We start from the raw sequence: 13,244 nt of genomic DNA on the forward strand, positions 1-13,244 counted from the left end.
TATACTGTACATACTACTCGTTCTTTTTCATGGGTAAAAAATTGTCAAAATTTGGAGCTTTTCACCTATAATCTCTCTGATGAGGTCTTAGCATTACACACTTATATGAATAACTATAGGAGTCAATAGAAAAATGTACATTGATGCCTTCCTTTTACAATTTAGGAGGGGTACATTGAATCACCTCTGAAATTTGGGAATTATCGAATGTATATATACCTCTCAAATATTCTCTAAGACTTAAATATACATGGTGTTTCAAAACAACATCGACAAGGTTTGGGAGGTGATTCCTGACACCAAGATAAGACAAAAAGTATAGACCAACCTGGGTGCACAAATGCTTCCTTTTGGAGATATAGGCTACCGAAAACATGAAAAAATGAAATTTAAAGGTCTATAGCTCCAAAACTATGGGACTCACCGTAGTCGGGTCAACACTTCACTTAGGAACTAATAATATGTGCCCTACCCAAAAATAAATGTTTCAGAATCCTAAGATACTCAGCAACAATTTTTAAAGAGTGAATTTGGCTACGATTATATAACCTGAAATACTCACAAACTACCTCTATAAAAGTTGTTGCGGAAGTACAGTACTTTTAAACTTACGGACAACCAGTCTAAGATCACTAGTGTAATCGGATTGGTTCATCACTGCCACTGATTCATAATGTCACATTTCGAAAATTTAAGGATTGTAGTCTAAGGGCATTCGTGGACATTTATCTTTTCTGCAATTTGTTTGGTCGATCTCTGCCTCGAATTAACACCAAATTTTGGATTTGAAAATCGAAATTTAGGGTATAAAATCTAGTAAGTAACTAATAAAACCAATTGTTATACAATAATATATTTTCACACTTTGAATCTTAGGGTTTGCAGTCATGATTCATTCATAGTCTAAAGTTATTTTAGTGGAAAGTTATTTTTAGTCAAATCTGATTAGTTTGCCCCACCTGAAACCCCAAATTTTGGACTTAAATCTGATAGGGCATTATTGTAATCTATTGATAAACAACAATTTCACTCTTTTAATCCTAAGATTGTAGCTACGAATTATAGTCTAAGGTAACCGGTGTGAAAAATTAAGATGATACCTGATACGTAAGTATTAAAATCAACTTATATGAATAATGGCAAACTTTGAACTTTATTATAATTCACAGTCTAAAGTCAATAGTGGGAAGTTATTCTTGGTTCAACTTGATTAGCTAATCATTGAAAAATTATTATTGATGCAATCTGATAAGCTTATCATATCCAAATCTTCGTTTAAATTTTTAAAAAGGTTTCACAATTTTTGTTTGAATTGTTTACGGTTACAGTTTTACATTTTTGAACATTAGAATTGCATTTACGACCCATAATATAATGTCTTTACTGGAAATTTATTCCTAATGCAATCTAATTGGGTGATCAGTAGAATATTAATCTTGATACAATTTAATTGGCCGATCGCCTTTAAATCTCCGTTTAAAGTTAATGTGTGTGTTACGCCTTTAAAATTTTTGAAGACGTTTCAAATTTTTGCTAAAAATTTTTCAAACAGTTTGATTTCCAGTTTTAAATTGAAAATGTTTAGTTTGAAAATTTTGGTCTAAGCCTTTTCTGGAAATTTTGGTTTTAAAATTTTAGTTTGAAAATTTTGGTTTAAAAATTCTGGTTGAAAAGTTTAGTTTTAAAATTCTTAGTTTGAATTTTTTGTTTAATTTTTATCACTGCTTTAAAATTTTTGTTTAAACATTTGTTTTAATTTTTCGTTTGAAAAATTTCGCTAATTGAAAACTTTTTAAAATTTTGATAAAATGTTTTTATTTGAAAATGGTTAGAACTTGGTGAAAAGTTTTTATTTTTTTTCGTTTGAAATTTTTTTTAAATGTTTCAGTCCGGAAATTTGTAGCTCACTGGAAGAAACTACAAGTGTAAGAAAAGAATTGGAACAGTTTATAATAAAGAAATCTGGCAAGTATACACAAGAATTTTATTTTGATGAAATCATACATGTCAGCAGAATTGCATCAAATCCGTTCACGATATGTACATCATTGTGCTCATATACAAGTGTGGTTCAAAATAGTATTGGTCATAACGTCATCATCGCTTCTTGTTTACGGTTTCTAAACACATCTCATATTTTAAAATCATTTATCAAGATTACTACTTTACAATAGAGTGTAACTTATAAAATCTTATCTAGCGAAATTATTCCTACAAAATTTGAATTAAGATTACTGTTAATATTTGAAAATGATAAAAACATTAATTTTCTTGCAAGATACCTACCCATAGAAGCCATAAAACAAGAAGAACTATTAAGGTTCTTAAACACCAGATCCGCATACTTATTCCACAGGATTAGTTGGAAGGTGTCACCAATTCTGATTTAGTACACGATCCCATGAAATGTCATCACATCTAAATGTTGAAAAGAATACTTAGGAAATCTGTTTGTGTTCATTGCACCTTATAATGAGAGTAATATTCCATTTCAATGACAACGATGAAGTATGTCAGCATGACATCATCAACATTCGAACAAGAGTCTGGCTCATGATGAAATCGTTCTTGTAAGAGTATTCTGGTTAGTTAGAAAGATGTGTACTGCTAATGTTAAAGTTTACGAAGAATTCTTGTTTTTCAACTACTATCCAGTAATATATTTAAAACAAAACATGTGATTGTGGGTATAAATGCCGCCCCGTTTGAACCCAGTGTTTCTACCAGACATGTTTTTCGGGGGGCACTGCCCCCCGGAACTCTGAGAGTGCACCCCGGACGAGACCAAAATAATACGTCTATAATATAAGAATAAATAAAATAGTACCAGAAGTGCCCCCCGGAATACTACGTGTGCTCCCCGAACATTTTTTCTGAAAGAACGACTGTTTGAACCTGTCATAAGATTTGGCAAGAAAAACTATTTGATGAGCAACTGGATATTGAAGAATGGAAAACATTAATTACTCTGGTTGACCAATTAGTGATTATTTTTTATATGAGCTGGATGTGACAATTGTGAAATAATTTACCACAAGCAATGAAATGGTGCTACATATAATAATTTGTTAGAAATTGTACTTCTAGGTAAGAAAAGTGCATTGCATGTGCCTCACAAGATGAAACAGATTTACAAGTCCATTGGAATGTTTAAAACATTCTGTGGAAATGTGTTGCAAAACAAGGTATTTTTGAAACAGTACATATGTACAATTTTGAAAAATGTGTACTTCTAAGAAATTGTGCTTCTAGGTAAGAAAAGTGCATTGCATGTGCCTCGCAATATTGTGTACCTGTTACAAACTGAATGAAACAGATTTACAAGTCCATTGGAATGTTTAAAACATTCTGTGGAAATGTGTTGCAAAAGAAGTGTATTTTTGAAAGAGTACGATTTTTAAAAATGTGTAAGCCTACTGAATCTTATACATTTATGTAGATTTGTGAAGCTTGTCGACCGATTGTGGATACATACATGTACTGAAAGACAGTTTATGTGTGACAATATAAACATTGATTTTCCAGCCATAGATGTTGCCATACACTTGAGAAGCCTTTAATTTGAATCAAAATTGCATGTCAAAGACAAACTGGTGCAAGGAGTGAAAAACAAACTGTATAAACAATATGCAAATCCTTTATCTGACATGGATTTAGTGATTACCAATTAGTGTCTATGTCAGTGTTTCTCAAAGTGTGGGTCTCGACTGATTGATGGGTCTCGGTCTGTTTGTTAGTGTGTCGCGAGAAGTGTTTCCTTTTAATTATGAAAATGTTATTTTGATGCAGAAACGTAGGTTGTGAAGTACTACTCAGAAAATGAAAATTGGATGCGTTTGTTAATGATGTAAAGAGTAAGTACCGTAGTTTCTCAGAGCCCGGCTCTGTTGTACTGTCAGTAGAGATGCTGGGTTAGGGTGGAGAGTGAGTGAGTCAAAATCTGTCACGGGGCAGGGTATTGCGTCTGGAGTAGTGTTAGCTCTATGTTACCTTTCTATGGAAAAACTTTAACCCTCTTTACAGATGTGTACAGCTTCATATTATACAGTTATTGAGAAAGAATGTCTATGTGTATTTGAATAAATGTAGGTGGGCCACAGAGTACTTTTATTATTTAATGTGGGTCTCAGTAACAACAAGTTTGAGAACCACTGGTCTATGTGCTTATACAAAATTAAATAAAATTATAACTTTAATTAATTTGTGTTTTTTAAATTTCATGCACAATCGAAAGGCATCAAAACAAATATAAACGGATGCGATGCAATTCTGCTGACATTGCATAAACTTGTTATGACATGTATGATTATATCACAATGATAAAATTCTTGTGTGCAGTGTTACTAGATATTTTATTCTAAACTGCTTCGATTATTTTACACTTGTATTTTTCAGTGAGCTTCAAATATTCAGGCAATAAATTTTTAAAACAAAATTTTCAAACTAAAAGTTAAAATTTTTCTACAAGTTCAAAAAAATTCAAATTAAAACATTTAATCAAATTTTTTTAAAAAAATTTCAAACTTGAAAAATTTAAACAAAGATGTTCAAAAAATTTTAAAACAGCGATAAAAACAAAAATTTTCAAACTAAAATTTTAAAACAAAAACTTCAAACTAAAATTTTAAAACAAACATTTCAAAATAAGTGTTCTCTAATTTTTATAACCAAAGTTGTTAAACTAATGATTTGCCCAAATCAAAATTTCCAAAATTTATAAAATCAAACAACGATCAAAAATTTTAAGCAAAAATTTTAAAACGTTTCCAAAATTTTCAAACAAAGATTTAAAAGTAGTCGACTAATCAAATTGCATCATGAATAATTTTCCACTGATTAACTAATCAGATTGAAACAAAATTAACTTTCTGTAACGACCTTAGACTGTGAGTTGAAATAAAGTTGAAAGTATGATATTCTTTTTGTTTCATATAAGTTGATTTTAATACATATCAGGTATCATCTTAAATTTTCACACCGATGAACGTAGACTATAATTCGTAGCTACAATTCTAAGTTTCAAAGTGTGAAATTGTTATGTTTATCAATAAGTTACAGTCATTACCTATCAGGTCTAAGTCCACAATTTGGAGTTTCAGTTAAAAATAACTTTCCACTAAAATAACTTTAGACTATGTATTAATCATGGCTGCAAACTGTTAGGTTCAAAGTTTGAAAATTAATTATTGTATATCAATTGGTTTTATTAATTACTTATGAGGTTTCATATCCTAAATTTCGATTTTGAAATCCAAAATTTGAAGTTAAATAGAGATAGTGATCGACCAATCAAATTGCACCAATTACCTTATACTATGAGTTCTCCATAAGTGTAAAAGTATAAAAATGATATTTTAGGTCAAAATCCTTAAATTTTAATTTTGGTAAGTTTTTACTTGTGAAATGACATCCAAATTTACCCGAGTCCTAGGGAACAATTACAAATTTTTATTTATTTCTTTGACAATTTCAAAAGTTAAGGGTGGATCGCTAAAATTGAAAAAGAGTGTCTTAAAATATTTATGTTCAATGAAAGACAATTCAAGAATGCGTATACATTGTGAAATCATATTAGTAGATATATGAAATAGAAAGTTGAGATATTCTAAAACCACTTTTCTTTTGATATTTAAAAAATCAATTTAGTCGTGTAAATCTTTTCAAACACCGAATTCAACATTTTTTCTTCTTTCGTGAGCGCATGACTTTATTTTATCTTGCTCCAAAGTACAATAAAATGGATAAACAGCACTAAGAAAGTTCTAGCCTATTTACCTAATGAGTTAAGAATTTCACTCAACCAGTAAAGTAGGAATCGAGTAGTGACCAATTTCCTTCTATTATGTTTCAAAAAATATTTGAGAGGGGGATACGGTGGCTCAGTAGTAGAGCGCTTACCTCTGGTGCGTGGGGTCCCCTGGTTCGATTCCTGGCAAAGTGAGTTTGTGATTAACAACACCGTATCTGTGGGTTTACAGGGTACTCCCGTTTCCTCCCACAGTCTCATTCTATCAATTCTTCCTTCATGCACTTGAATTAATCATACATCTCTCTTAGCCTAACGGGCATAAAAATGGGACGTTAAGCTAAAAGATTTCATTTCAATTCAAGTTAAGCGGGAAATTGAAAATTTAAGGTGCTCACATTCTAGACCTCAACCTTACAAAGTAAGTATGTGGTCGAAATGATGTGAATGTGAGGTTGAGTGAACATGTCGAAATGATGTAGGCGTGAGATCGAGTGAGCTTGATGTTTTAATGTGAGGTTGAGTGAGAGTGATGTCGATATGATGACGTGAGCATAAGGCTAAATCAGGTTAAGTCAAAGTAGGCTGAGAATTAGGTTTAGCAATACCCACGTACTCGTATGTACGAACTAAATAATCGTGACTTCATTTCACAAATATTCATTTGCACTCATCAATTAATAATTTCTGATTTCTGATATCGTCATGAAGACAAAATTGGTCGTACTACATTAGTAATAGAAATCATAAAATAATGACTGATATATATATATCATATAGTATTAATATGTTCAATTGGTAGAAAAGAATCCGATCTTGCAGTATTTTTCCATCACTGTTATCTTCATTTCGATAACAGTTATCTTAGATAAAATAGGCAGGTGATCTTAGAAGTAACAAAGATATTGAAGTTAAAAATGTTATCACCAGACGATATTAACGTTGTTTTACATTTTGTCTAAAAATAAAAAAATAAAAAAAAGCAAGTAGAACTGTAAATTATCTACCTACATTATGATTTAAGAATAAAATAATTTTACTATCTATTGTTGTTCATTAACGAATGTCTATGACCATTTTAAACTTAAAAAAAAAAAAAACATTTCAATGACCAAGCCAATGACCACTTTGATTCCACTTGTGAACGGAATGACTTGGTTTATTTTTCATTTATTTATTTTATATACAGAATCTTCGAGAAAAAGTGATGTGCAGAGGTCTGCGCGGATGCGGATATCCGCAGATATATCCACATCAAAATGGGTATCTGCGGATATATATATTTCTTTTCTGTGCGGATAGCGGATAAAGTTGCGGATATTGTTTCCTATATCTTTTCCCTACCTAAAAGAAAGCGCTATGAAATTTGTGATGATGGTAGAAAGAACACTCAGAAACGATTGTTTTGAGTTAAAAGTTTTAAAACCGGTTGAAAAATAACTAAAATCAAAGTAAATATGTTTGACGCTTGTGACTCAATGATAGCAAAAGGACAACAAATGACACGAGAAAGCTGTTCTTTTATTGCTCTTTTTTGCTACCTCATTATCTGCAGATGCGGATACGAGTACGGATAGAGATGTTGCAGATGCTGGTGCGGATGCGATATTTTATACCCGCTCAGACCTCTAATGGTGGGGTTTCGTGAAGCTGCTCATATGTATGATTTTGTGTCGGGAGTTTTATCAAAGATATTTGTACCGTGTTAAAGTCGATAATAATTATAAACTACCTGAAAGCAAGAATCAACCGAGCAATTGGTACTGTTAAAGCAAACATGCTCGTTTTTGCTCGACAGTCTAATATGAAATTGATTATCATCTGAATAGTATAGACATAGAAACATGCAGAAGCTCAAATAAATTTTAAGATATTATTTTGTTACAGTATAGTGGAGTCTGGTAGTTTTTATAATGAATAACCTATCTGAGTTGCCAAGCAAAACGATGTATTATTCATCCATCGAAGTATTAGTCAACAACCACATCTATTATTTACAGTACTCAGCAATGAAAAGTTACAAAAATTTAAATTATTAACAAATGCTTGCGCCTATGCTTATGCACTCAGAAACGCACATCTCAATCGACTAACTGCTCCTGCTGTTAAATCCAACTCGCTCTCCTCCTCCTCCTAACATCATCCATATTATGACGAAATGTGATTTTGTGAAACAGAAGAAAAGTTTCCGAACTGCAAGGATCACATCAGATAATTGTCGAATTAAAATGGAGAATTTATTTATGGCATCAGATGATTGCGAAGAAATCACAAATTTCGTCATGATATGGATGCTGTCCGATTACTTTTTCTCCAATTCTAAACTTGCATATGTAAATCATCCCTCTCTGTCTCCATATCTGAATCTCTCTCTCAATGTCGTCCACTATGAACGCACATGGCTTGGGATCAAACTTTCGACTCTTGAAACCTCTAACTTTAGCTATGTGCTATCGTAATTCTATAGTTTTGTTACTAAAAGCGGCGTCTTCGCAGATTTTGTTCGGAATGGGGGAGGTTGTCCGCCGAATAAGAGTTTCACTTTTTATATCAACGTTTTACTATACATTTGATCAATCAATGTGTGTTTATCAAACTGAAGGGAGGGAGGTTAATTACACCCTCCTGTCCTGCTCAAATGATGCACCTGGAACATTTGCTTTCAATTACTGGGAAAAAATTAATCATTGAATACCACTTATTTCTGTCAGTAGTTTTTCGAGCTCTGAGCCCGCATCACAGACTTTGGGAAGTACAAAAGCTACTGCAGTGATTGATAATTTCCATAGATTTCACAAGGAGCATCTTCCTAGCTCCTATCTAGTCTTTGAAGAAGGGAAAGAATGCAAATAAAGGTGTTTATGAAGCTATGAAAACATTTTGTGACTTTTTTTTTTTTTTAATTCAGGCTCTAAAAAGGCCTTTCAGAACAAACGAATGAAAGAGATGGTTTTAGAGGTATAAAGCTTATAAACATGGTTCATGTTTTTTTCCGTCTGAATGGAAAGAGTATATTACGTCACACAGACTGTTTTGGACAAAGAGAGGAGGAGGAATTATATTGAATAGCAGGATCACATAGTAGATCGAGACGTGTGTTTCTGACTGCTTAAGCACACGGAGCAAGAGTTTGTTAGTAATTTAGACTAAAACTTTTTAAGATTTTCATTGGCGAGTACTGTGCACATATATATTCTGTGCTGCGAATTTTGTTTGAAGCGAAATATCCATTTCATTTCCACCAGCATATACTTCGTTTTTCATTTACAGATTGTTACAAAAAATTTAAACTTCTCAAGTAAATGCACCATTCTAATTAATATGTCATGGAACCACCGTTAGTCTGCAGAATGGATCTGATTCGTTTTGGAATAGAGGCACATAAGTCATGTATTATTTTCAAAGAGATATTGTACCATTTCTTATGCAACGCATACTCAGTTCAGCTAATGAAGGCGGAAGAGGACATATACTCAGAACTCTCAAATCAAGAGCTGACCACAGATGTTCGATAAAGTTGAAGTTTGGGTATTCGCCGCTCTAAAACGTTTTTAGCTGTGATCAGCAGTTAGAAAATTGAAATCCGACTGTGAATGTTCAGGTTATGTCGCAAGACTTTATATTAAGTGCTGATTGGGTAAGTTGTGCAATCACGTTTACCATATTCACTCTATGATCTTTGGTGACAATTCTCTTCAATCGTTGGTAATCCCTGTCATTGAAGATTCTCTTTCGTCCAGTATTACTCGTCGTTAATGTTGTTTTTTCAGGTGTTCAGTTGGATATTTATGAATTCTTTCACATTGGACATTGTTCCTCTCTAAAGACAGAAATTGATTGCTTTAGATCAGAGCCGTAGCTAAGGGGGGGCCAGCGGGGCGCCCGCCCCGGGCGCTGATAGCAAGGGGGCGCCGGACGAGCAAGGAGAAAGAAAAAGTGGTTTGGACATGAGTAAAAGACGAGTCGCCCCCAGAAAGTATTGCCGCCCTATTCGATCAATATTGCTATCGGTTATCAATGAAATAGCTACGTAGATTTCTTAAAAATTTTCTTGCTCGCTTCGCTCGCAGTCCAAGAGTTTAAATAAGTCACAAAAAGTTTTTACTTATTACTTAAAGAGTTATTGTAGATGATATGAAATTATATGAATTATGAATTCTTAATGACATGTGGTATACAAGCTGCCGAGTAATGACTTATAGTGTACGCAGGAGCATTTTCAAAATCAGAAACGACCAAAGTCGTGTTCGGTGTTTTGACAGTGATGAGTTTGCTTAGTTCAAAACGTTTTTCTACCCAATCGGATTAATCTCGACGCACAGTGGGGCCAAAGCACTGAATTCTTGGCAAAATAAGAATTCGCAATATGAAGCAGAAAATTGAAAGGAAACCAATTATTTCGGTGTGTGCAGTGGCTACAATAATGTTATTTTGACATTATTTCATCAAAAACAGAGTTTTACATCATAAAAGGAAACATTCCGTATATTCGCGCCTAAATTATATAACAGATTATGTGATTGGCATAAAGAAACGCATGGGCAATATGCTTTGATTTGGCAATTTACGATTGGCTTACATTCTTACGCATGAAAGAAAAAAGTGTACTTATTCATTTTACAACTGAAGAGTAATAAAATTGAAGAGAAGTTCTTGCTTCTCAAAATTATTTCAAAGTTGTGGAGGATTCGTTATGACAATGAAGATGCAAGGACGCTTCAATACATAAAAATTATCTCATCACAAGTTCTCGATATGAATATATTATCAGATATATTAAACATATGCCGCCTTATGCAGAGTCGTCTTCTCGTATGATTAGCGTCATTCTAAAAGCCTGACTATTGCAGGAAACATACGTTAGTCGAACTCTTGAGTATGGCACTAATTAAGCGTCAGAAGGACTCTGCATAAGGCCCATTATGATTTACAAGCATCAGTAACTTGTTCAGGTTGTTTCATATATTGCATCGTGTATTACGTGAGCTCATTTCAGGGTTTGATTGGGACACTCTGAGCTGGAGCGAGCGGAGGCTCATTACAGTTGATTCCAATGTCACTTCTGTGCACGCATCACAAAAAACACAATACTGAATTGATCAACACCATTTTGAATATGGTTCTACCTTATAGGCCATAGATGGTTTAGCATTGGCGTTTCAAAGTGTCGCCACCATTAATCAAATACGTTTGACTAGAGTTTAGTTCTGTTAGTGAATGCCAGAGAAGTATGACTAGATGTTAGAAACAAGATGGGTCCTGGGGGCAAAGCCCCCAACGAGATCTAGGTTCAAAATTCCAGAATCGATCTATATTCAACTTTGTCACTGCGTGCTTGGGGACCACACGTCTAATAACCTAACACTTGCTCTCACATTCATTCCAGCTCAATTGAAAAGCAGCATTGCATCCAGAATGCGGTTTTCCTCAAACATTTTCATGCGCTATATTTCTCAAGAAAGCAAATATGTGCAGGTTTTCTTTTTGCGTACAGTAAGAACAATGTTTCCGCTACGACATATTAAAAAATCACAGACATGTCATATTTTTTTACTAAAACGCCATTCTATCGTTGACCATAGTCATATGCTTTCAGTACCACAGCATTTTCCAAATATGATATTAAGTAGGGGATTATCATAGGGATATGATAGATATTAGCATCATTTCAAATATGATTATTGACTACACATCACATCAACATTCTAAATACAAAACGAATGTCGGTATACATATCGGACGTGTCACCATTTTTATCAGCCACTGAATATCTACATGCAATGTAGGAATAGTCGCATTCAAAGTCAATTTCCTTTCTTCTGTCACTAAGCAGCGCCTTTCCGGCTTCGGCGGATAACCAAATTTATATGTCCCATGAGTTCATTGTAAACTGCTATCACGTCTTTTCCTGTACACTATCTTATGTGTACATTATTAAGGTTCCATTATAACAAATTATATCGACTCAATTTTTTATTTCATTTTTCGAGTTTTTGCTAAGAATTGCCTGGTTTGGTCCCACTGTGCGACGGTGAGAATGAAGGCATGAAAGTGAGAAGAATGAAGAAACATATTCAAGCTGCTGTTTGCGCGGGAATGTTAAAAATAAAGGTAAACGAGGGGAACAATAATATTTTCGAACTTCAAACAGTTGTAGAATAGGGGCTGAAGTAATCAGAACTTATCCCAACGAAGTTCGACTTTTTCCGACACTAATCACTACCAATGATTTATTTTTAAATCCCATTGACATATCGAATGCTTCCAATTTGGAGGAATTTATTGGGGTCATTTTTTCATCAATTGTTTGTATCGCCAGCATATTTTGTGCATACGTGTCTAGTTGTGTGATGTTTTTATCTACATACATACAAAACATAAGTACATACATTCTTTATATATGTACGTGTTAGAGTATTTTAATATGTTAATTAATAATAAGTACCTTAAATGCGGAACTTTCATTCATTAACAAATTAATTACTATAATTTCAGACATAAGTATATTTTCGATTTTAAGTACAAACACTGAACATATTCTTCATCTCCATCGATCAATATTTAGAAATTCACAAAGAAGACTCCTTCTGAATTTCCACTACATTTCACAAAATTTCTTTACCGTAAAAAGATCGAAATTAAAATGTTATTGATGTGGTCACATACAGAATAAAATTAAAAAGTTTACAATTATTACTGTCACCCATTTCGAACAATTTAAAAGCACATAGTTTTTAATGTATTGAAATTTCGTTTCTCATCGATAGTCTGAAACGTTGTAAATAGTAGTAACTTTCCATAACTGTTCTCCTAGTGAATTTGTAGACAACCAAAGGTAATTTTGTCAAGTTTAACAAAAAGTCCAAAATAAGAGTCTTGAAAACAGGTCTTATTTGAAAAAGGATACATAATGATAGGTTTTGGTTTTTGCAATGGCCTTTCCAAGAAGATTAATAAAAATTCAGCCTAGCATAACAACAAAAGCTGCTTTTCTTTTATATATATAATGATTGATAAGGTGAGTGTAGGGGGCGCCGAATTCTACTTCGCCCCGGGCGCCGAAATCTCTAGCTACGGCCCTGCTTTAGATACACTTATGCTAACTAACTGTCCTCTTTAAAATTCTGAGAGACCTCTCCCATTTTGCCTCATTAAAGTTTGTCCGCTCTAACTACCCCATTCTACCCCGCCTGATATATGACAGTCGATTACCTAACAACATCACTAACAACGGTCTAGCGCTGCACACTCACCCTCAGTGTTACCATCTTACATTATATGTGTTGCAAACTACAGGTATTTCCATTACTTTAGTAATAATCTACATAATTAGTAAGGTGAAAAATTTGGACTCATTGGTAAAACATAAGTTGATATCGCCCAACAAGGATTGCCGTCTGAAGGTGTGCAATTCTGTAATTTTATGGAGTATTTGGGAAGGCTTTCTGCATTATAGTCACTTCTGATGAAAATTGAATCTGCTATGACAATCCTAAAC

This window comes from Thermobia domestica, chromosome 15, assembly GCF_964235325.1.
Source record: "Thermobia domestica chromosome 15, izTheDome1.hap1.1, whole genome shotgun sequence".
Taxonomy (NCBI): domain Eukaryota; kingdom Metazoa; phylum Arthropoda; class Insecta; order Zygentoma; family Lepismatidae; genus Thermobia; species Thermobia domestica.